This window comes from Callospermophilus lateralis, chromosome 1 (genome assembly GCF_048772815.1).
Source record: "Callospermophilus lateralis isolate mCalLat2 chromosome 1, mCalLat2.hap1, whole genome shotgun sequence".
NCBI classification, from domain to species: domain Eukaryota; kingdom Metazoa; phylum Chordata; class Mammalia; order Rodentia; family Sciuridae; genus Callospermophilus; species Callospermophilus lateralis.
The window spans coordinates 157,626,086-157,647,983 of NC_135305.1; the positions used below are offsets into that span (position 1 = coordinate 157,626,086).

At 41.2% G+C, this 21,898-nt stretch overlaps 1 pseudogene; it reads right to left on the minus strand.

Annotated features, from left to right (window-relative positions):
• Positions 1–10,972: 10,972 nt before the first annotated feature.
• Positions 10,973–11,439, minus strand: LOC143407455 (large ribosomal subunit protein uL23 pseudogene; annotated as a pseudogene).
• Between the last annotated feature and the right edge of the window lie 10,459 nt (positions 11,440–21,898).

The window sequence follows — 21,898 nt, forward strand, 5'->3', positions numbered from 1 at the left end:
GAGGAACTGTGCAGGTGACCTGAAACTGGGTTTCCCGGAGATGGAGATACCCACTGCTGCACCAAATCAACTCAATCCTGCTACAAAAAGAGTTTTGTGCTGTTCCATTCTGTGCTCCCGACTTTTCATACAATCTTGGCTCATAGCAGGCACTTAGGAAGTCCCTGGTAAATAGGAAAATGATTAAAGGGGCTGGTCCTCAGCCTGTTTGTCCTCTGATTCTTTTTTTTTTTTTTTTTTTTTTTACTGTGGATTGAACCAGGGATTTACCACTGAACTATATCCCCAGTCCTTTTAATTTTTAATTTTAAGAGAGGGTCTCACTAAGTTGTTGAGGGTCTTCCTAAATTGCTGATTCTAGCCTCAAACTTGTAATCCTGCTGCTTCAGCCTCCAGAGTCATTGATATTACAGGTGTGGGCCTCTGTGCCTGGTGGAGGTGGAATGGTGGGATGGGGGTGGGTTATCATTTTTTCCCCCTGCTGTTTTTTCAGTGTACGTAGCACCTAATTGGTCCAACTACTTGGCATGGATTTTGGTTTTCTACCTAGACCTTGACAGTGGGGTCAGTGACCAGTAACACTAAAAATATATGCCTCTGGTAATATTGCTGCCTAGTTAGTACAGGTGACCTGAGACTGGATACAGCTGACACTGGTGCTGGCCACATGATATTCTCAAATCTCTCCTGCCTATTCCATGTGCTCATCCCCCATCTTCTAAGTGCTTCTCCAGCTCTGGTTCTTCAGAGGACTGTCCCTGAGCTCCAGGAGCCTCCTCACCTGTGGGGGGAGGAAGCTAGAAGGGCCTGGGAATTGTGCAGCCCAGGAAGGCCCCTGGCTGATGACCAACTGATATGGGAAAGTGAAGGGCCTTGCTTCAAGACTGCAAAAACTCTCAAGTGAAGTATTTTTTCTATTTTTGATTATTTTGTTTATTGTGGTAATTTATACATAATGTAAAAATTACCATTTTAATCATTTGGGAGGTGTGCTAGGGACTGAACCCAGGGCCTTGTGCATTCTAGGCACATGCTTTACCACTGAGCTGTACCCCCAGCCCCATTTTAAACATTTTTTAGCATGCAGTCCAGTGGTATTAAGTATCTTCACATTATTATACAAACCATTACCACCAATGCAAGTAGAAAGCATCCATTTCCAGAATCCACCATCCATTTCCAGAACTTTTCCCCAGTCCCCAATGAACTCCTTAGCCTCCAATTTGTGTCTCTATGAAGCTGACTACTCTAGGGACCTCATGTAAGTGGATTCACACGACCTTGGTTGAAGGGTGATTTTCATGCTAGCCTTCCCTGAGTCATCAGGTCAAGGTCAGAACATCTCTGTACTCTTGCTTGGCTTCTTCTCCACAGTACTCCTTGGTCTATTAATCAGTTTTTCCTAGGAGCACTCCATAAAAAATCATCAAGGGGCTCAGGTTGTGGCTCAGTGGTTGAGTGCTTGCCTCGAAAGCATGAGGCACTGGGTTCAATATTCAGCACCACATACATAAATAAATAAAATAAAGATATTTTTAAAAAATTATATCAAGACACTGTATGTATTTTTTTTTTTCTGTTCCCTCCTTGGGTACTGGGGATTGAACCCAGGGCCTCACACATGCTGAGCATGGTTCTGCCTCTGAGCAATACCCCCAGCTTGGCTATACTGGTTTTATTCTCTTTCTCTGTCTCCCTCCACCCCAGTAGGCTTTGATTGAAGGACAGAAAACTTCCACAGTGTATCTTCCTGCCTTATCCAAGGTTCTTTGGTTGCAAGTAGAAAGCATCTCATGCTCTCCAAAAAGGGAAATTTATTAAAGGATATAGAGTGTTTTATGGAGGCCAAGCACAGGAAATTCAACTAGTGTTTATAAGGAACTGGACTCCGAGACTGGAAAACTGTCAGCAAAGCATTCTCTCTCTCTCTGCCCTGTTCCTCCTCCCCACATTTCTCTGCATGTTTCCCTCATCTTTCTCATTCTACCATCAACTTTCCCATGCTCATGGTGGAAAATGGATGCTCTCTGGGTCATTTTGGTTCCAACTTCACACAAAAATTGACCATTTTCAAATTCCAGTCCCAAATTCCTAATTGGCCCAGCTGGGGTTCTGGAGTCTGTCCCGGCCAGCCATGCCACTGACACTATGGTTCTCCTTGGGACATCTTCCTCTCCTCCTCAGGCATCTGGCCAGCAGCCCCAGCCAGCTTTTACCCTGGTACAAACTGTCCCTTGGCTGGTGTCCCTGTCTAGAGTTGCCCTGCCACCTGCTGAGTGGTACCTCATGGTCTAGAACCCCCATCCCCCCAGGCCAGGATACCACACTGAGCCTAGGGTACTGAACATCACACTGCAGTCACACAGGGCAAGGCACCCTTTCCCAGCCCCTGATCAGACTTGGCTCAGAGGAAGCAAAAACTGCCCCCATTGAGAAGCATCTGGCCTCCATCTTATCTGCATCAGCAGGCTGGCTGGAAGGGCAGGTTGCAAGTCTATACCATTAGTCTTTCCATGAGATCAGAGTCTGGTGGCATTTTTCACAAACCCTGAGTAGGTGGCTTGGACTGGCCACTCCCCAGCACACCACCTCTGAGGGCTCTGGCCCCAAATACCCTTCTAGTAATCACTTGGCAGATCTGAATGCCTAGAATTTGTTTGAACTCCTCTCAAAAACCTTGTTTACAGCGTGGAGTGCAGAGAGTTGCCTGGGTAGTCTGGGGTGAGAGGGACTCCCCCACATGCCGCAGACAAATGTTCCCTTGGGGAGGTGTGGTCCTGTCCACATTTTCCTGGCCCCAGAGTTTTGGCTTGAGGCCTGGATGCACAGCCCTGGCAGGGAACCCTGGGATTTCATCCAATGCCTTCTGAGTTGTCCAGCTCCAGGGGGCGCCAGTCACACTGTCATCCATTCCTGAGAACAAGGCAGAAAACAAAGAGAGAGTGTGTGTGTGTTGGAAGGGGGGCAGGTCTCCTGGAATGGAGCAACCTGGGCTCAATCTTCCCAGAAGTAGAAGGACAGACCCACCTGTAAGGACCAGCAAAAGACTCCACTGCATACAATGGACAATGGTGGAGACAACCCAAGTATCTGTCAACGGATGGATGAATAAACAAAATACAGTCTGCCTATACAATAGGATATTATTTGGCTATAAAATGGAATGAAGTTCTGATACATGCTACAACATGGATGAACCTTGAAAACATGATGCTAAGTGAAGGAATCCAGACACAAAAGGCCACTTATTTTGAATCTGTACATTTGAAATGCACAGATCCACAGATAGAAAATTAGCAGGGGCTGTGGTTGGGGCTCAGTGGTAGAGTGCTTGGTGAGGCACTGGGTCTGATCGTTAGCACCACATAAAAATAAATAAATAAAAATAAAGGGGCTGAGGATGTGGCTCAGCAGGTGGCACGATTGGAATGAATGAGGCGCTGGGTTCGATCCTCGGCACCACATATAAATAAATAAATGTCCATTGACAACTAAATATATATATATATAATAAAGGTAATGTGTTCAACTACAACTAAAAAAATATTAAAAAAAAAAAAAAAAAAGAGAAAGAAGATTAGTGGGTACCAGCGGGTGGGAGAGAGGAGTAATAGCTAAGGGATACAGGGTTTCTGTTTGAAGTGATACTGTTTTCAAATTGATTGTGGTGGGCTAGGGATGTGGCTCAAGTGGTAGCGTGCTTGCCTGGCATGCATGCGACCCAGGTTCGATCCTCAGCACCACATACAAACAAAGATGTTGTGTCCACTGAAAACTAAAAAAAAAATAAATATTAAAAATTCTCTCTGTCTGTCTCTCTCTCACCTCTCTCTTAAAAAAAAAAAATTGACTGTGGTGATGGTTGCACAATTCTGTTTTTTCGGGGGGATACTGGGGATTGAACCCAGAAGTGCTTAACTACTGAGCAACATTCCCAGCTTTTTAAAATTTTTTATTTAGAGATAGGGTCTTGCTTAGTTGCTTAAGGCTTCACTAAATTGCTGAGGCTGGCTTTGAATTTGCCATCCTCTTGCTCAGCCTCCAGAGACTTTGGGATTATAGGCATGCACCCCTGCTCCCAGCAATTGCACAACTCTTTGAATAGACTAAAAACCATTTGACTGTTCACTTTGAATGAATATTGTGATATGTGAATTATATCTCAATAAAGCTTTTTTTTTTTTTTTTTTTTTTTTTACGTCTCCCATGCAGAATGAGCGCCCTCTGGGGGCTTGCAGACATCCAGAGCGAGTCACAGACCAGTTTTGTTTGTTATGCTAGAGATTAGACCCTGGAGCTGGGCAAGGTGGTGCAAGCCTGTAATCCGGGGGGCTCCAGAGGATGAGACAGGAGGATTCTGAGTTCAAAGCCAGTCTCAGCAAAAACGAGGCACTAAGCAACTCAGTGAGACCCTGTCTCTAAATATAAAATAGGGTTGGGGATGTGGCCAAGTGTCCCTGGTACCCCTCCCCTCCCCCAAAAAGAGATTAGACGCTAGGCCAATTGTGTGCTAAACAGGTGCCATACACTAAGCCACATCCCCATCCCCAGTGCTTTTTTTTTTTTTTTTTAAGATATCTGCTAAAAATTAGAGATATGCCAAACAAGGGTGACACAAAGTTCAGTCAGGTTTAGTTATTGAGACATTGTCTCACTAGTGTCCTAGAGAGGCCTCAAACTTGCAGTCCTCCTGCCTTAGCCTCTTGAGTTACTGTGATTACAGGCATGGGTCACTTGCACCTGGCTCCCAATCCTCTTTCTTCAAACAAACGAACTTTAAAGACATTCCGTCTTTAAATTGGTCAGCAAGATGCATCAAACAATATCTGCAGGGATAAACTGGTGGAGAGTACAGTGCTTGAAATTAGTTGTTAGGCAAAGCAATAAAACTCAAATATCATTCCAAGGAAAAATCACAGCCTCCCTTGCAATTAAATAAATGAAAGTTGAAATTACTCTGCCATACCATTACATACTGTCTAGACGGAAAAAAAGTGTGTAAAAATTATGGCCTGTGATACTGGCTGCACTGTGGGATAGGAGACAACATTACACACAGCTAGCCATCCTTATAATTAGGTAAATCCTCCTGGAACCGGTGGAACTATGGTACAGTAACTGTAGGGCCATTTTCTGATTGAAGAATGTCACTTAATGACTACTATTTATTTAACATATAACTGGTATGAGACAGAGTACTTGGCGTGTTACACATTTTTTTAAAATTCGACTTCACACAATCCTATGAAGCTGGTAGGTATTGTAATTCTCAGTTTGAAAATCAGCAGACTAACAGGTTCACTTACATTAGGTAACATGTTCAGAGCAAAAACAGTAAGGAGGTGCCAACATTTACTCTCATACCTCCTAACCTGGGAAGGCCTGCCACCAACTTCGCCCCCATTTCACAAACTGCCTTCAAAGAAAAAGTACAGTTGGGTGGGGGAAGACATTTTTGCAAAAAAAATATACATATGAATGCAATTGTTACACATTATTACAGAAGGAACTATCGGAAAATGCATATAGGAAACAATGTAAAGTTGGGCTTGGCACATACATAGTAGGCACTCAACACAAGATCAGTATAAAAAAGGAATTTGGGCCGGCACGATGGCACACGTCTTTTATCCCAGCGGAGGCTGGGGCAGGAGGATAGGGAGTTCAAAGCCAGCCTCAGCAACTTAGGGAGACCCTAAGCAACTCTATGAGAACTTGTCTCTAAATAAAATATTTAAAAGGGCTGGGGATATGGTTCAGTGGTTAAGCGGCCCTGGGTTCAATGCCCAGTACCATAAAAAAAAAAAAAAAAGAATTTGGCCATTATGTGGGGAACATATCTGTAAACCCAGCGGTTTGGGAGGCTGAGCAATTTGGCGAGACTGTCTCAAAATAAAACAAAAGGGCTGGGGACGTAGCTCAGTAGTAGAGCGCTAAATGTTATTATCACAAAAAGTAAAATTATAAAACAAAAACACACAATTCGGTGGAATAGTACTCTGTCCCTTTAAAAGTCAGAGGCGGGTGAAGAGAGCAAGTCCGAGGGTTATGAAATTGACGTCACTAGTTTCGAGCTTATTTAAATGAGCATGCGTAAAGCTCGCGCCCTAGCCTCCGCCACGTTCCTGTGTTCAGTGCGCGAGCGCCTCCTGAAGCCAGGGAGGTCTGTAGGCTCCGCCCTCCATTTGAATGGGCGGAGACAGTCGCGTGGGTTCGGCGGACCCACATTCTCCCGCTCAATGAACCAGCCTCGCCTCTTTACGCATGCGCTCCTACTAGACTGAGAGGTTCCTGAGTGGCAGCTAGAGTTGCGCCTGCGCTTTGGATCTCCCTGCCGGAAGTAGGTGGGGCCGCGTTCCAACGTCTATAGGGCGGAAGAGGAAAGCACGGCAAAGGCTCCTCCTCCCCTCTGTGGGGACTGGAACTGTTGCAAACTCCCTGCTGCAGAATTCCCAAACCTGGAAACGTAAAGGCCGAGGAACTTTTCCATTGAAACAAGGTTTTGCAGAATTATTATCATTGTCTATATGTATGTTAAGTTTTTTTAAGGGAGAGGGAAGGTTTTTTTTTTCTCAAAGTGTTCGTTTTCCTCATGAATTCTTGTATTTCTAGAAGACTTTGAGACTCAGTAAAACACTTTGTCAATCCCCAATATCAAAAGCGAAAAAAAAAGGAAAATACTGTATGCTTCCATGCGCCCAGGTGGAAAACAAATATAAATAACAAAACAGAAGCAGGTACTCAACCCACGTGAACACATATTTTAGTCTGGAAGACGTTGGGAAGATTTCCTACGAGCCAGGAAAGAAAAGTCTGCGCAGAGTTAAGATATTGTGTCCACCCAAAACTAAAAAAATAAAATTATATATAAAAAAAAGAGAATCTTGTTCACAGAGAACAAGGACCCTGTGGTTGTATAGGAATGAGGAAGGTATGGCAGTGCACAATGACTCCAGAGACTGGTAGGATGACATAAAAGAATATAAAGTTAAGGTCCTAAAAGTACAATGGAGCTAGATAAGGGGAGGGAAGGTCTAGGTGCCAGCTTAAGAAAGTTATTTGGATGCAAGCAAAGTGGTCAGAAGCCACGTAGTTTTTTGGGGGGATTTGTTTTGTTTTGAGTTGGGGTCATGCTATGTTGTCCAGGGTGGTCTCAAACTCCTGGACTCAAGGGATGCTCTTGTCTTCAGCCTCCTGAGTGCAGAGACTACAGGTGCAAGCCACTGTGCCCCCCCCACCCCTTTCCAATTGTTTTCTTGAATATGCTGTGAAGGAAGGAAAAGAGTGATTTTTAAAAAATATTTATTTTTTAGTTATAGGTGGGCACAATATCTTTATTTTTTAATTTTATTTTTATGTGGTGCTGAGAATCAACCCAGTGCCTTACTCATGCTAGGCAAGCGCTCTACCACTGAGCCACGCCCCAGCCCCAGTTATTTTTTTAGGCCAAGATGACCTAGTAAAATAGGGAGAAGTTGGAGAACTGTTTAAGAAAGTCTTAAGCCGCTCCAATTCTTGGGCCAAGAAACCTCCATCCAGGCCATGAGTTATAAATTTCAAAAAGCTGAAAGAAAAGGAATGGGGATTCTTAAGTACCGTTTGGAAATCGCTCAGGTATTCTATGGGAGAAAAGCTTTTCTCATTTGGGTAGATGATATCTCCCTAAACTATTTTCTCCTTAAGAGGCAGAGCCGGGGCTGAGGATATAGCTCAGGTGGTAGACTGCTTGCCTTGCATGCACAAGGCCCTGGGTTTGATCCCCAGCAGCAAAAAACCAACCAAACAAAAAGAGGCAGAGCCTAAGAAATGTCCCCAGCCAAGAATGGATATACTGGGCTGGGGCTAGGGCTCAGCGGTAGAGCACTTGCCTGGCATGTGTGAGGCACGGGGGGTTCAATTCTCAGCGCCATATATAAATAAATAAAATAAAGGTCTATCAACAACCAAAAAAAAAAATAAAGAATGGACATGCTGTGAAAAGAATGAGCTCTTTTGTAGATAACTCATAAATTGCGCGTGTGCATGCACACTCACACACACACACACACACACAAAATCCTTAAATGGATTAAAAGCCCTCTATTCAATACATTGCTCCCTGCAGAGCCTGCTTTATGGGCATGTGACCTGTGTGGTCCCACACTTTTGTTTTGCATTACCCAATAAATTATGTAGTTAGTCCTGCCTCTCACCTTCCAAAAGACTCCACATCATAATACCATTATCTTGGGGTTTAGAAGTTGAACATGCTGGGGGACACAGACATTCTGAGCATAGTAGAAGGTGATCCAGGGATTAGTAACATTAGGAAGCCACCACAATAATACTGAGATAGTGCAGCCAGAGGTCAGGCCAGAGTACTTGGAGGAGGCTATCATGATGGCAGGCCTGCTCAGGCATCTCAGCCAAAAATGATTCTGGAAGTATTGTCCAAAGCAAAGAGAAATGGAGAGATACTCCCAGCATCTTCCCTTCCTGCCTTCCAGCCTCCAGCCAGTGCCTTCCAAGGACTGAGCCCAGCAGGAAGCCTGGAAAAACTCTTCCTGCATGTCCCTTATCTTGGGACACAGAGCAGGCAGGTGTGTCATATAGGTAAATGACAAATACAGTAAATATATATCCATTGAGTAAGTATTTACTGAGTACCAGAAACCATGGTACATGCTGGGCTGCACATCCTTGATCAAAATAGATAAGGGCCCAGGTTTAAGATAAGAATTGTTTCAAGACCTCAATGAGAAATGTAAACCACAGGAAGACACAGGTCTCAAAAATAGGTCACAGTAATTTTTTACCATTTCCCTAACCAATAACGCTGTTATTGGCATATGTTAAGTTAACCAAAGTGCTTTCCAGAGAGAAGCAGCTCCTTTGAACCCCAGGGGCACTCTACCAGTGAGCTACATCCCAGTCCTTTTTATTTTTTATTTTTAAGACAGGGGTCTTGCTGAGTTACTGAGCCTCCCCTGTCACTGGCATCACAGTTGTGCTGTCACCACACCAGCTTACTGTATTATCTTTGTCAAGGGAAGTACTTGCAGGTTTGGAGTTAGGAGTTCATTTATTTTTGGTATAATTACAGGATACATTCAGGGATACATTCTTTCCTCCATTCTCCTTTTCTTCTTTTCTTTCTTGATGTTGGAGATTGGATCCAGGGCTTGTATATTCTAGGCAAATGCTCTACCACTGAGCTGTACCCCAGCTCCAAGGATGCATTCTGGGCTTTTTGGTTTATTTAAAAATTCCTGAACTATCCATTGATCCCTCAAAGGGAATGAGAGACACTTGGTACAAAGCCATCCTTTTTGGTTTGTTTAGTTGTACATGGACACAATATTTTATTTATTTTTATGTGGTGGTTCAGGATTTAACCCAGTGCCTCACCATGCAAGGCTAGTGCTCTACCACTGAGGTACAACCATTGCCCTTATTTTGTATTTAAGATGGGGTCTCATGTTGCCCAGATTGTCCTTGAACTCCCTGTCTCAACGGATCCTCCTACCTCAACCTCTTGAGTAGCAGGCATTACAGGTACATGCCATTGATCCTGGCTTAGGAATCTCTTTTTTTGAAACAGGGTCTCACTAAGTTGCTGACATTGACTTCAATGTGTGATCCTCCTGTCTCAGTCTCCTGAGTAGCTGGGATTAAAGATGTGTAGCACAGGGACTGGCGGGACTTGTTCTTGTAAGTTATTTGGGGTTAGAGAGTGACAATTATACATAAAAAAAATTTAATTGGCTTACTGAAATCTGGGCAGCAGTAACAGTAACAAAAGCTATGGATTTCATTCATCACTCAAGGTATTAAACCTAAATCTAAACCATGAATAAGAAAATCTCATGTACTATTCTATGTATCATTCCAAAGGACTGTAGAAAAAGTCTTTTCACATGTAGTAGACTGTATCAGTTAGCTTTTGCTGTGAAACAAACAGTAACTTATTGTGAGGTGTATACAGCAGTAAACATTCCTTTAGTTTCCTCTTTTGTGGGCTGGATGTTCTCAGCCAGCCTTGGCAAAGACGGCTTTGTACCAAGTGTCTCTCATTCCCTTTTGGGGATCAATGGATAGTTCAGGAATATTCTCATCGCAATGGCAAATGAGCAAGACAGTGAGCATTGTCATTCAAGTGCTTTTGATACCTTTGGCCAAAAAAAGTTATATGACCAAATCCCAAACTAAGAAGTAGCAAAGCAAACACATTAGAAATAAACTTAGCTATAAGCTTCTACATTGCAGTGCACCTATCTGGGCGGCTGTTATTCTTTGATGCTTGGTTTCATCATCTTATAAATACACATTTATCACGTTTGCCTCTCAGGATTGTTATGAGGATTAAATGAAGTAGTGTTTGTGGAAGCATGTTGTGAACAGTTAACTGCTGTTCACATTAAGGTGTGTGGGAAATGTCCTGGTGGTGTTTGCTCTGTTGTCAAACACAGAGGAGAGCCAAGAGGCTTTAGTTTGCTGCAGTCTTTCAAGTGTTTTTTTTTCTGGCAAGTGGGACTTCTCTCCCCAGTGAAAACCAGCCCACTGTCAGCTTTCAGGAAGACCTGCTTTGATTGTTTTTAAACTATCAACAAAATGAAATATGCTTTTCAGAGGTAATTCAAAGAGGCAAAAGGTTTGGATTCACTCAAGGCGTGTGAACACAGTTTGGTGTTACCTGAGAGGTTAGAGAGGGGAAAAATACAGGGATGTCCCTGCAGCGTTGTTCCTGGAAATCCCAACCTGGAAATTACCCAAATGTTTATCACTGAGAGTGTGAGGGTCTCACTGTGTAGTCTACACACAACAGAGTCATAGCTGTGGGAAGAATGACTCGTAGTTACATGCAGCAGTAGATGGACATAATTGCCGTAATGCTGAGTGCAAGAAGAAAGGTGTACACACCTATGATTTTCTTTTTTAATGTTTATGTTGGGAAAAAAGAAAGTATATTTAGAATTAGACAGCTGGACTCTTTTTAGATGATCCCAATTTTGTTGGCAACGTCCAAAGCATCATAATCAGGAGCCAGTCGAACATACACCTTTTTCTCTCCATCAGGCCTGATCAGGGTGTTAACCTTGGCCACATCAATGTCATAGAGCTTCTTTACAGCTTGTTTTATCTGGTGTTTATTGGCCTTGACATCCACAATAAATACAAGTGTGCTATTGTCTTCAGTCTTCTTCATGGCTGACTCAGTGGTCAGAGGGAATTTGATGATGGCATAGAGGTCAAGCTTGTTTTCCTGGGAGCGCTCTTCTGAGGATATTTGGGCTGCCTCCAGAGCCACAATGTCTTGGGTCAACGGAAGGTAGGTGACGTGTGGATCTTCTTTTTTTGACTGTGGACACCCTTCAACACTGCTTTCTTGGCTTTCAAAGCTTTTGCTTTGGCTTCAGCTTTGGGAGGGGCAGGAGCTTCCTTCTTAGCTTTCGGTGCCATCTTGGTGAAAAGGCACACCTGTGATTTTTCATTTATAAAAGTTCCAAACAACAGCAACAACAACAAAACAAGTCTAGGTTAAGTAGACATGCAATTATAAGTGGTAAAACTGCAAAGAAAAGGATCTGGGGGTAGTTCAGTGGTGCCGTGTGTGTTTCGAGGCTAGAAAGTGAAGCCTCATACCCATTAGCAGTTATTCTTCTTACCTTCTTTCCTCTAGCCCCTGGCACTAGCCACTCTGCTTTATGCATCTCTGAATTTACCAAATCTGGACCTTTCATAGAAATTGAATAGTATATGGTGTATGTTTGTAATTAGTGTCTTTCATTTTTCATGTTTTCAAGGTTTTTCCACATTGTGGTATGTATTAGTACATTATTATATTTTATGGCTGAATAATATTCCATTGTATGATAGACAACTTTTTGTTTATTTACTTATCAATTGATGAATATTGGGTTGTTTTTACTTTTGGGCTAATATGGATAATGCCTCTCCAAGCATTTATGTCCAATTTTTTGGGTGGATATATGCTTTTATTTCTTTTGGTATTTACCTAAGAGTGGAATTGAAGGGTCATATGGAAGATTCTGTTTCACATTTTGAAGAACTGCCAAACAGTGTTCCAAAGTGGCTGTACTAGTTTACATTCCAATCAGTAATATATATGGATCTCAATTTTTCTACATCTTTGATATTTGTGATTGTTTTTCTTTTCAACTTTAGACATCCTAGTAGGTGTGAAATAGTAACTCACTATGATTTGGTTTGTATTTCCCTAATAAATAATGATATTGAACTCAGTATATATTGGTTAAATTCATGAATAACCATGTAAATTTCCAAATTAAATAGTTGTGGTACAATTTATTTATTTATTTTTGTCTGGGGGTTGAACTCAGGGGGCACTCAACCACTGAGCCACATCCCTAGCCCTATTTTGTATTTTATTTAGAGACAGGGTCTCACTGAGTTGCTTAGCACCTTGCTGTTGCTGAGGCTGGCTGTAAACTTGGGATCTTCCTGCCTCAGCCCCTAGAACTTATGGAATTACAAGTATGCGCTACCATGCCTGGCCTATTAATTTATTTTTTCAATGCTGGGGATTTAACCCAAAGGCACTCTATGATTGAGCTTCAGCACCAGCTCTTTTTTATTTTTTATTTTGAGACAGGGTCTAACTTAGTTGCAGAGGCTGGCCTCAGACTTGGGATCCTCCTGCCTCAGTCTCCTGAATGGTTGAGATTACAGGTGTGTGCCATTGTACCTGGCTATATTAGTTTTTAAAATTAATACTTTAGTGTTTTCTAGTTGTAAAAGTAATACATACTCAAATGGTTTTCCCCCAAATCAGAATAGAATCTACCTTATGGGGAGGGAGGGAGTCAGGCTCATGGGAACAATGCTTTCTTCCTTACCTGGGTTATAGTACAGAGTACAGAGTTACTTTGTAATTATTGCCTAACCCATACATACAAATTGTATACACTTTTCTATATGCATGTTTTATGATCTCATTGTTGAAATTTTGGAAGGCAAATGTTTTGTTTTATTAAGGATAAGTTAACTTGAATTTTTTTCACCACCCAAGCATATTAGTTGTTTTTTCTGTGCTTTTTCTGGCAAGGGGAAAAGAGTATTTGTTTCCTTTTGTTGGAGGGAAAAGAAATTTCAAGAAGTTGCCAGCAGGTGGTGCAATGAAACAGTAGTTAATCTTGCAAACCAAAAAGCAAACCAAAACAAAAACAAAAAGCAGCCAACATTTACTTGGTCACTAGAAAATGTTTCTTGTGAAATTCCTAGCCATATCTGCCATTATACAAAATAATAAATGTGGCTTAATTGAAGACCCATTAGACTTAATTCTTCAAATGCATCAAACAAAAGATAAAAACAGATACTTTTTTTTTTTTTTTTCTGCTTCTGCTTGATTGTTTCTTCAAAATAATGGGTTTGGGAGGATACTGGAATTTTTGTGTCTACAGCAGATGAGAACAGCGAAGGTTTCTTCTTATAAATTTGTCCCTCAAAATATTCTATGGCTTTTGAGATGAATTAGGAAGGATTCAATTTCTAAACTTTTATCAAGCACTTCCTTCATTTCATATCTGGTTGATAATGGCCTTTGGAGTTTGAGGGAGTTTTCATAATAGTAAAAAGACATTTAAATTTGGACACAAAGCTAAAAGAGGGATTATCATTCTCATCATAACTTTCATTAATATACATTTATTTGGAGCCAGGCATGGTGGTGCACACTTGTAATCCCAGCAACTCAGGTGGCTGAGACAGGAGGATTTCAAGTTCAAAGCCAGTCTCAGCAACTTGGAGAGGCCCTAAGCAATTTAGCAAACTTGTTTCAAAATAAAAAGGGCTGGAGATAGTGACAAAGCGCCCCTGAGTTCAATCCCTAGTACCAAAACCAAACCAAACCAAAACAAAACAAACCATTTATTTGGTGCTGATAATGTGGCTTAGTGGTAGATTGCTTGCCTAACATGCAAGGTCCTGGGTTCAGTCCACAATACTGCCAAAATAAAAAGAGATATTCATTTGAGGCAGACAAGGTATCTTCATTGGGGAGAGGATGGTGGTGGTAATGGAAGATGGACTGCATATCAGAAGTTGTGATTAGATGAGTAAATATTCTATGCATAATGTACTTTTCCAATCCTGTTGGAGAAAGTAGCAAATATGGAATAGGAAGGAAACTAGAATGAACCATATGAATTGAATATTGGTTTAGTTTTCTAAATCTGTGGATAAATATAGTTATAAAGGTATAAATGTATATATACACATACATGCATGTGTGCATGTACACACATGCACATTACACACATGTACATACATGTACACATAATACAGAGAGTCCCTAGATCCATTATCTGAAAGAGCCTGAGACTAATGATATCACATCATGATGAAACATCTTTGCCAAAGAATATGGAAATACTGGGGCTGGAGTTGTAACTCAGTGGTAGAGCACTTGTCTAGCATGTGCGAGGTGCTGGGTTTGATCCTCAGCACCACATAAAAATAAATAAAATAAAGGCATTGTGTCCAACTACAACTAAATTTTTTTAAAAAAAAACTGATCTGTAGTTTTTTTTATTATTTATTTTTTAGTTCTCGGGGGACACAACATCTTTGTTTGTATGTGGTGCTGAGGATCGAACCCAGGCCACATGCATGCCAGGCGAGCGTGCTACTGCTTGAGACACATTCCCAGCCCCTAAAAAAATTTTAAAAAAAGAATATGGAGGGGCTGGGGATGTGGCTCAAGCGGTAGCGCACTCGTCTGGCATGCGTGTGGCCTGGGTTCGATCCTCAGCACCACATACAAACAAAGATGTTGTGTCCGCAGAGAACTAAAAAATAAATATTAAAAAATTCTCTCTCTAAAAAAAAAAAAAAAAAAGAATATGGAAATATTCAAAGCAAGATGGGACTTTTTCTCAGTAGCCAAGTCTCTAACAATTTAAGCATTAAAATACATAGTTGGGGCTGGGATTGTGGCTTAGTGGCAGAGTACTTGCCTCATACATGTGAGACACTAGGTTCGATCCTTAGGACCACACATAAAAATAAATAAATAAAATAAAGGTGCTCATCTACAACTAAAAAAACTATTTTTTAAAAAACTTTATTTATTTATTTATTTATGTGGTGCTGAGGATCAAACCCAGGGCCTTGCACATGCTAGGCGAGCACTCTACCACTGAGCCACAACCTCAGCCCTAAAAAACTATTTTAAAAAATATATAGTTATAGTAGCTGGTCACCATGTTATGTGCCTATAGTTCCAACTACTCAGGAGATTGTTAGGAGGATTTCTTGAACCCTTGAATTCAAGATCAGCCTGGGAAATACAAGGAGACTAGGTCTCTTAAAAATACAAAACAAGGCCAGGTGCAGTGGTGCATGCTTGTAATCCCAGCAGCTCAGGAGGCTGAGGCAGGAAAATATCGAATTCAAAGCAAGCTTCAAAAATTTAGCGAGGCCTTAAGCAATTCATTGAGACCCTGTCTCTAAATAAATACAAAAAAGGGCTGGGGATGAAGCTCAGTAGTTAAGTGACCCTGGATTCAATCTCTGGTACCAAAAAAAAAAAACAAAAAAAAAAAAACAAAAAACAACAACCAAACAAACAAAACAAAAAACAAAAAACCCAAGAACAACAAAACCCACCTACCCACCCCAAAAAAAGTTCACTAGACTTAAACATTCTACTATTGTTATTATTATTTGTTGGATGAGTCATTGTTTTTGAAATGGTATTCTAGCATGAACTCTGTAGGCTAGCATGTTTCATTCATCACTGAATAATATCCCATTTCACTTTTTAATCTATTCATCAGTTGATGGAAATTTGTTTTTTTTCTACTTTTTGGCTATTATGAGTAGTACTGCTACAAATATTCATGCACAAGTTTTTGTGGACCTATGTTCTGATTTGTCTTGGTTATACATCTAAGAATGGAATTATTGAGTTACTCAGATTATAGTCATGTGCCACTGCACCTGGCCCAAATGTGATTTAATATATTCGTTTATAGGTATCCATTTAGTTCCCATAATTATCAGTTTAATAGCCATATAGTATTACATGATACAGGCAAACCATACAGGTAAAGCTTACTCAACCATTTCCCTAGAGCTGGGCATTTGGGATGATTTCAGTTTGTGGCTGATCTGAAAAGTGCTGCTATTATCTTTACATAAATTGCTTGTTATAATCTTGTGGACTATTTTGAACAAGAACATTTGTGGAAAGAAGATGAAGGAAAAGTCTCTGTATTTTTTTTTTTTTCTTTTTTTCTTTTGGCAGTACTGGGGATTGAACCCAGGGTCTTATACATGCTGGGTAAATCCTCTACCACAGAGCTACATTTCCAGAAAGTCCCTGGAATTTCAACTTTGCCTTGGACAGGTGTACTTTTTTTTTTTTTTTTAAAGAATTGGCACTAAGTATTTTTAGCCACGTATAAGTTAATTTAGCTATTTGTAGTTGGGTGATCTTGGGTAATTTCCTTTACCTAGTTATAGCTTGGTCTGCAGCATTGTCTGGAAGTTTATAGAATTATAGGATCTTGGGCTTCTCCTAGAATCTTCTGAATCAGAATCTGTATTTTGTGGTACTGGGGATTGAACTCAGGGGCACGTTATCACTGTACCACTGGGTTTCATCCTCATCCCTGCCCCCCCACCTTTTTTGAGATATGGTCTTACTAAATTGCCTAGGTCAGTCTCCAAAATATCCTTCTTTCTCAGCCTCCCTAGTGGCTGATATTATAGGCCTGCACCATCAGTAATGAGTCAGAATCTATATTCTAATAACATCCCCAGGAGGTGGCTTATGGGCACCTTAAAAGTTGGAGAAATTGGGCTGGGGATATAGCTCAGTTGGTCAAGTGATCATCTCACATGCACTACTAGGCCCTGGGTTTGATCCCACGAAAAAAAAAAAAAAAGGAGAAATCAACCTGGCATGCTGGTGCCCTAATCCCAGCAGCTTGGGATGCTGAGGCAGGAGGATCATGAGTTTAAAGGTAGCCTCAGCAAAAACTGAGGCGCTAAGCAACTCAGTGACCCTGTCTCTAAATAAAATACGAAATAGGGCTGGGGATGTGGGGCTTAGTTGTCAAGTGCCTCTTAGTTCAATCCCTGGTATAAAAAAAAAAAAAAAAAACAAAGTTGGAGAAATGAAACCTGGTGTGCACTGGCATACATCTGTAATCCTGGGTTCAACCTCTCAGGAACAACAGTAATAATAATAAGTTGGAGAAATTTTGCTTTAAGAGTACAGATAGTCCCCCACTAATTATGGTTAGGCTTTAGATTTTTTGACTCTCTGGTGGAGGGAAAGCAATATGCATTCAGTGGGAAACAGCCGACATGCTACAGTGTGCTATGTTGCTACACTGTAATGATTGGTAGATTAGGTGTATTAAATGCATTTTGGACTTAAAGTTGTTTTCACCCTATGAGGTGTTTATTAGGATGTAACCCTGCTGTAAATCAGTGAATGTCTGTGCTGTGAATAATTATGGTCCTTCCATATAAGATTGTCATGAATAGTTAATCTAATAGTTAAAGTATATAGAGGAGCACAGCACATATCACTATGCAACCTTTTTTATTTCTTTCTTTTCTTTTTGAGACAAGGTCTCACAAAGTTTCGGACGCTGGTTTTGAACTGTAATCCTCGTACCTCAGTTTCCCAAGCTAATGGGTTTACTTACAGGTGTGCCCTGCCATCCTGGACACCTGCATACTGCTATGTGTGCTACTTGTGACTCTCTGCAGTTGCTAAGTCCTCAGCCTGGTGGTCCCTAAGTGGAGTGCCTTATAAGAACAAATAGGGGGACTGGGAATGTAGCTCAGTGATAGTTTCCCTAGGCTTGTGAGGCCTTGGGTTCAACTCCCAGCACTGAAAAAAAGAAAGAACAAAGTGGCTTAGTGGCGCATTATTGCAATTCCAGAGACTCAGGAGGCTGAGGCATGAGGATCAAAAGTTTGAGGCCAGTCTGGGAAACTAGTGAAACCCTGTCTAAAAATTAAAAAATTAAAATTTACTGGCAGTATTACTAAGTGGTAAAGCACTTGACTAGCATGTACTGTGGGTTTAATCCCCAGCACTGCAAAACAAAACAAAACCAGACAAAAGAAACCAGTAACAAATACATGAGAATTCCCTTGGTAGTGTGGGCAAGGGGTGGAGGAGGATCGTCTTACTACATACTTTCTCACTCATCATAATCAAAGTCCCTAAGAAGAGTCAGATTCAGCCCCAGGTTATTTATGAGTAAGTCTGAAAGTGCCTGGGACAGGAACCCAGCCAGGGCAGCAGCCAGGTAAGACTTGATACTGCTGGCACCTTCGGAAGTTAATTTGATGGGAGTGTCCAGCCTGTGCTATCTATATCAAGGGCTCATGGATAGTGGCACATGGAGTTCTGATCCCACAGAGAAAACAGTCCCTCAGGTTTGCAACCTGACCTGCTGACTAGCCTGCCCCATGAGGTGGCATATTTCTAGATCTCTCTCTGGGGGACAAGGTCAGCCTCTACTCCCAGGGGCAGTTTGTAGCCAAAGGACCTGCTCAGAATGTGCAGCTGCAAGCGGAGGCAAAGGGGCATCTTCCCAAGTCTTCTGTGGAGTAACATTTTATTCATCCTTTAGAACACTGTGTTTTTTTTTTTGATTCTGTTAATTCCAATTAAGTAAATCATTTTCTGCTTCCTGGTATTCCAGTGATGTAACTAGTTTTTGGAATCTTCATGACATATTAGTTCAATATCTTCAGGAATCTCTAATTCATTTATCTCCAGAGGCCAGCAGATAACATGAATACATGGAGTAGGTTGGGTCAAGCAATAGAGCTCAGTGGGGATGATGGCAAATGACAGGCCTTGTGTGAAGGGGCATCTGTTACTCCCTTCTAAGCCAATTGCCATGCAGGAGTATGAGGCCAGTGTGATCACATCTTTCAATTTATCAAAAGAGACTGAATAAACCCAAAGTGATGGTGCATGTCTATAATTCCAGCTACTCGGGAGACTCTGGCAGGAGGATTGTAAGTTTGAGGCCAGCCTCAATAATTTAGCAAGGTAACCAGCTTAGCAAGACCCTTTCTCAAAATTAAAAATAAAAAGGTCTGGCAGTGTGGCTCAGTGGTAGAGTGCCTCTGGATTCAATCCCCAGTAACAACAACAATAAAAAAGAATGTCTAGATTTTTATATAAAATCTTTTTTTTAATTTAGAAACTCTTACATAAATATTTATAGCAACTTTATTAAAAATCAACCCAGCAGCTGGGGTTGTGGCTCAGCGGTAGAGTGCTCGCCTAGTGCATGTGAGGCCCTGGGTTCGATCCTTAGCACCACATAAAAACAAATAAATAAAACAAAGGTATTGTGTCCAACTACAACTAGAAAATAAATATCTTAGAAAAAAAAAATCAACCCAAACTTGGCCATTAAACAAATTGTGACATACGCACATAATGAAATTGTGCTCAGGAAAAAAAAAGAAGAAAAGAAAGAGAAGAAAAAAGGAATGAATGGCTAATATAGACAAGAGCATGGATGAATGGCAAATGCTTTATGCTGACCAATATGTAGTATCAGGAACCAGATTTACTTTCTTACTGGAAAAAATTCCCCAAACAGACAATGGACATCAGTCAATGAAGGACAGTTGGGGCTGGGGATGTGGCTCAAGCGGTAGCGCGATCGCCTGGCATGCCTGCGGCCCGGGTTCAATTCTCACCACCACATACAAACAAAGATGTTGTGTCCGCCGATAACTAAAAAATAAATATTAAAAAATTCTCTCTCTCTCTCTCTCTCTCTTTCCTCTCTCACTCTCTCTTTAAAAAAAAAAAAATGAAGGACAGTGATCCCTGAGAGACAGGAAACAAATGGATTTAGCCCTACAATTGCCCCAGCTTCCTGTCTTGAGAATTTCCAGGCTATAGGCAAGAGTGGGGGATTCCAGGTGGAATCTGGCAGAGGCCCTGAATTGAGAAGACAGGGCTGAGAGTCTGGGAGGACCAAGGAGTCTGGAGTTCTAGAGAGGAGACAGCTGTACTCATATAATTCCCGAGGTCTGCAGTGAGCTCCCCACCAGCAGTCAGCTGAATACTGTCTGTCTCCTTCAAGTGAGAGCAGTGATCCAGGCCAGAAAAAAAAAAAAAAAAAAAAAAAATCTGAAAAGGGTAGAGGTATAACTGTGTGATACTTATGCACATCAAGGAGAGTGCTTGTACAGCAGGCAGCCTGGAAAACTTTATGATTCATGGGACATCTTTCTTACCTCAGTAGTGGGGAAAAATTAGCTCTTAACTAGGCACTGTTTGGGTTGCACTTAAATGTTAAAACAAGACGTATGGGTGGTGACACACACCTGTAAGCCAGTTTCTTGGGACTTACAATCTTCCTGCTCAGTCTCCTAAACCTGGGATTATAGGCACGTGCTCCTGTATCAGCCCATTTTTAGCTACTTGGGAGGCTGAGGCAGAAGGATCACAAGTTTGAGTCCAGACTTGGCTATTCAGCAAGCCCTTGTCTCAAGAAACAAAAAGGGGGTTGGGGCTGGGGCTCAGCAGTAGAGCACCCACCTAGTGCGTGTGAGGCCCTGGGTTCGATCCTCAGCACCACATAAAAAGTAAATTAAATAAAGGTATTGTGTCCAACTACAACTAAAAAATAAATATATAAAAGAAAAAGAAAAAAAAAAAAAGGACTAGGAATGTAACTAGTGGTTAAGTACCCCTGGTATCCCACCCCACCAAAACAACAACAACAAAACCCAGAAACCAAAACTGGGAACTGGAGATGTAGCTCAGTGGTAAAGTGCCCCTAGGTTCGATTCCCAGTACCAAAACAAAACCCCAAACAGAATATGTTTAGAAATTCCAAAATACAACAGAAGAAAGGAAGGATGAGGAAGGAAGGAGAAAGGAAAGGAAAGGATGAAGAGGAGGGAGAAGAATAAAAAGGAGAGAGGAAATACCTGAAAAGGAACATTCACAGATTCCACAGTGTCTGACATACAGTCAATAATAACCAGACATTTTTTCAAGAGAAAAATAGATTAATCAAAATCACACAGATTGCCAGGCATGGTGGTGCACACCTGTAATCCCAGCAGCTCAGGAGGCTGAGATAGGAGGATCGTGAGTTAAAAGCCAATTTCAGCAAGGATGAGGCACTAAGCAACTCAGTGAGACCCTGTTTATAAATAAAATACAAAAATTGGGCTGGGGATGTGGCTCAGTGGTTGAGTGCCCCTGAGCTCAATCCCCAGTACCAAAACAAACAAACAAAAACAGAAAAACAACAAAAACAAACAAAACCCATAGATGTTAAAATTAGACAAGGAATTTAAAATAGTTACTGGGTTTCACATATTTACAAGGTCAAGTAGTGGTATAGAAGATATAAAAAAGATCCAAGTATAACTTCTAGTTGGGATAGAATTAATGGTGGATTAGACGTTTTTAGAAGAAAAGATTAACGAACTAGAAGACCACTAGGAAGTGAACACTAGGAACTGTCCTTTTTTGGTATGTGATCACATACATAACTATTTATCAAAACTCATGCAACTGTACATCAAAAAGAGTGAATTTTATTATATATAAACTTTGCTTCACTAAATCTTACAAGAAGTAATTCTTCGAATATGATGTCTGAAATTTACTTGAAAATAATACAAAAAGCAAACAAATGGGTAGAGATGTAGATAATATAAGATTGGCTATCAGTTGATGTGTTGAAACTGAGTGTTGGGCGCTGTTCTTTCTGCTTCTGGGTATGTCTGAAGTTTTCTCTATAAAGACAAAACAAAACACAGCACTGAGGATGTAGCTCTGAGGTAGAGCATTTGCCTAGTATTCCTGAGGCTGTGGGTTCAATCCTTTTCACTACAAAAACAAAAACAAAAAAAAGCC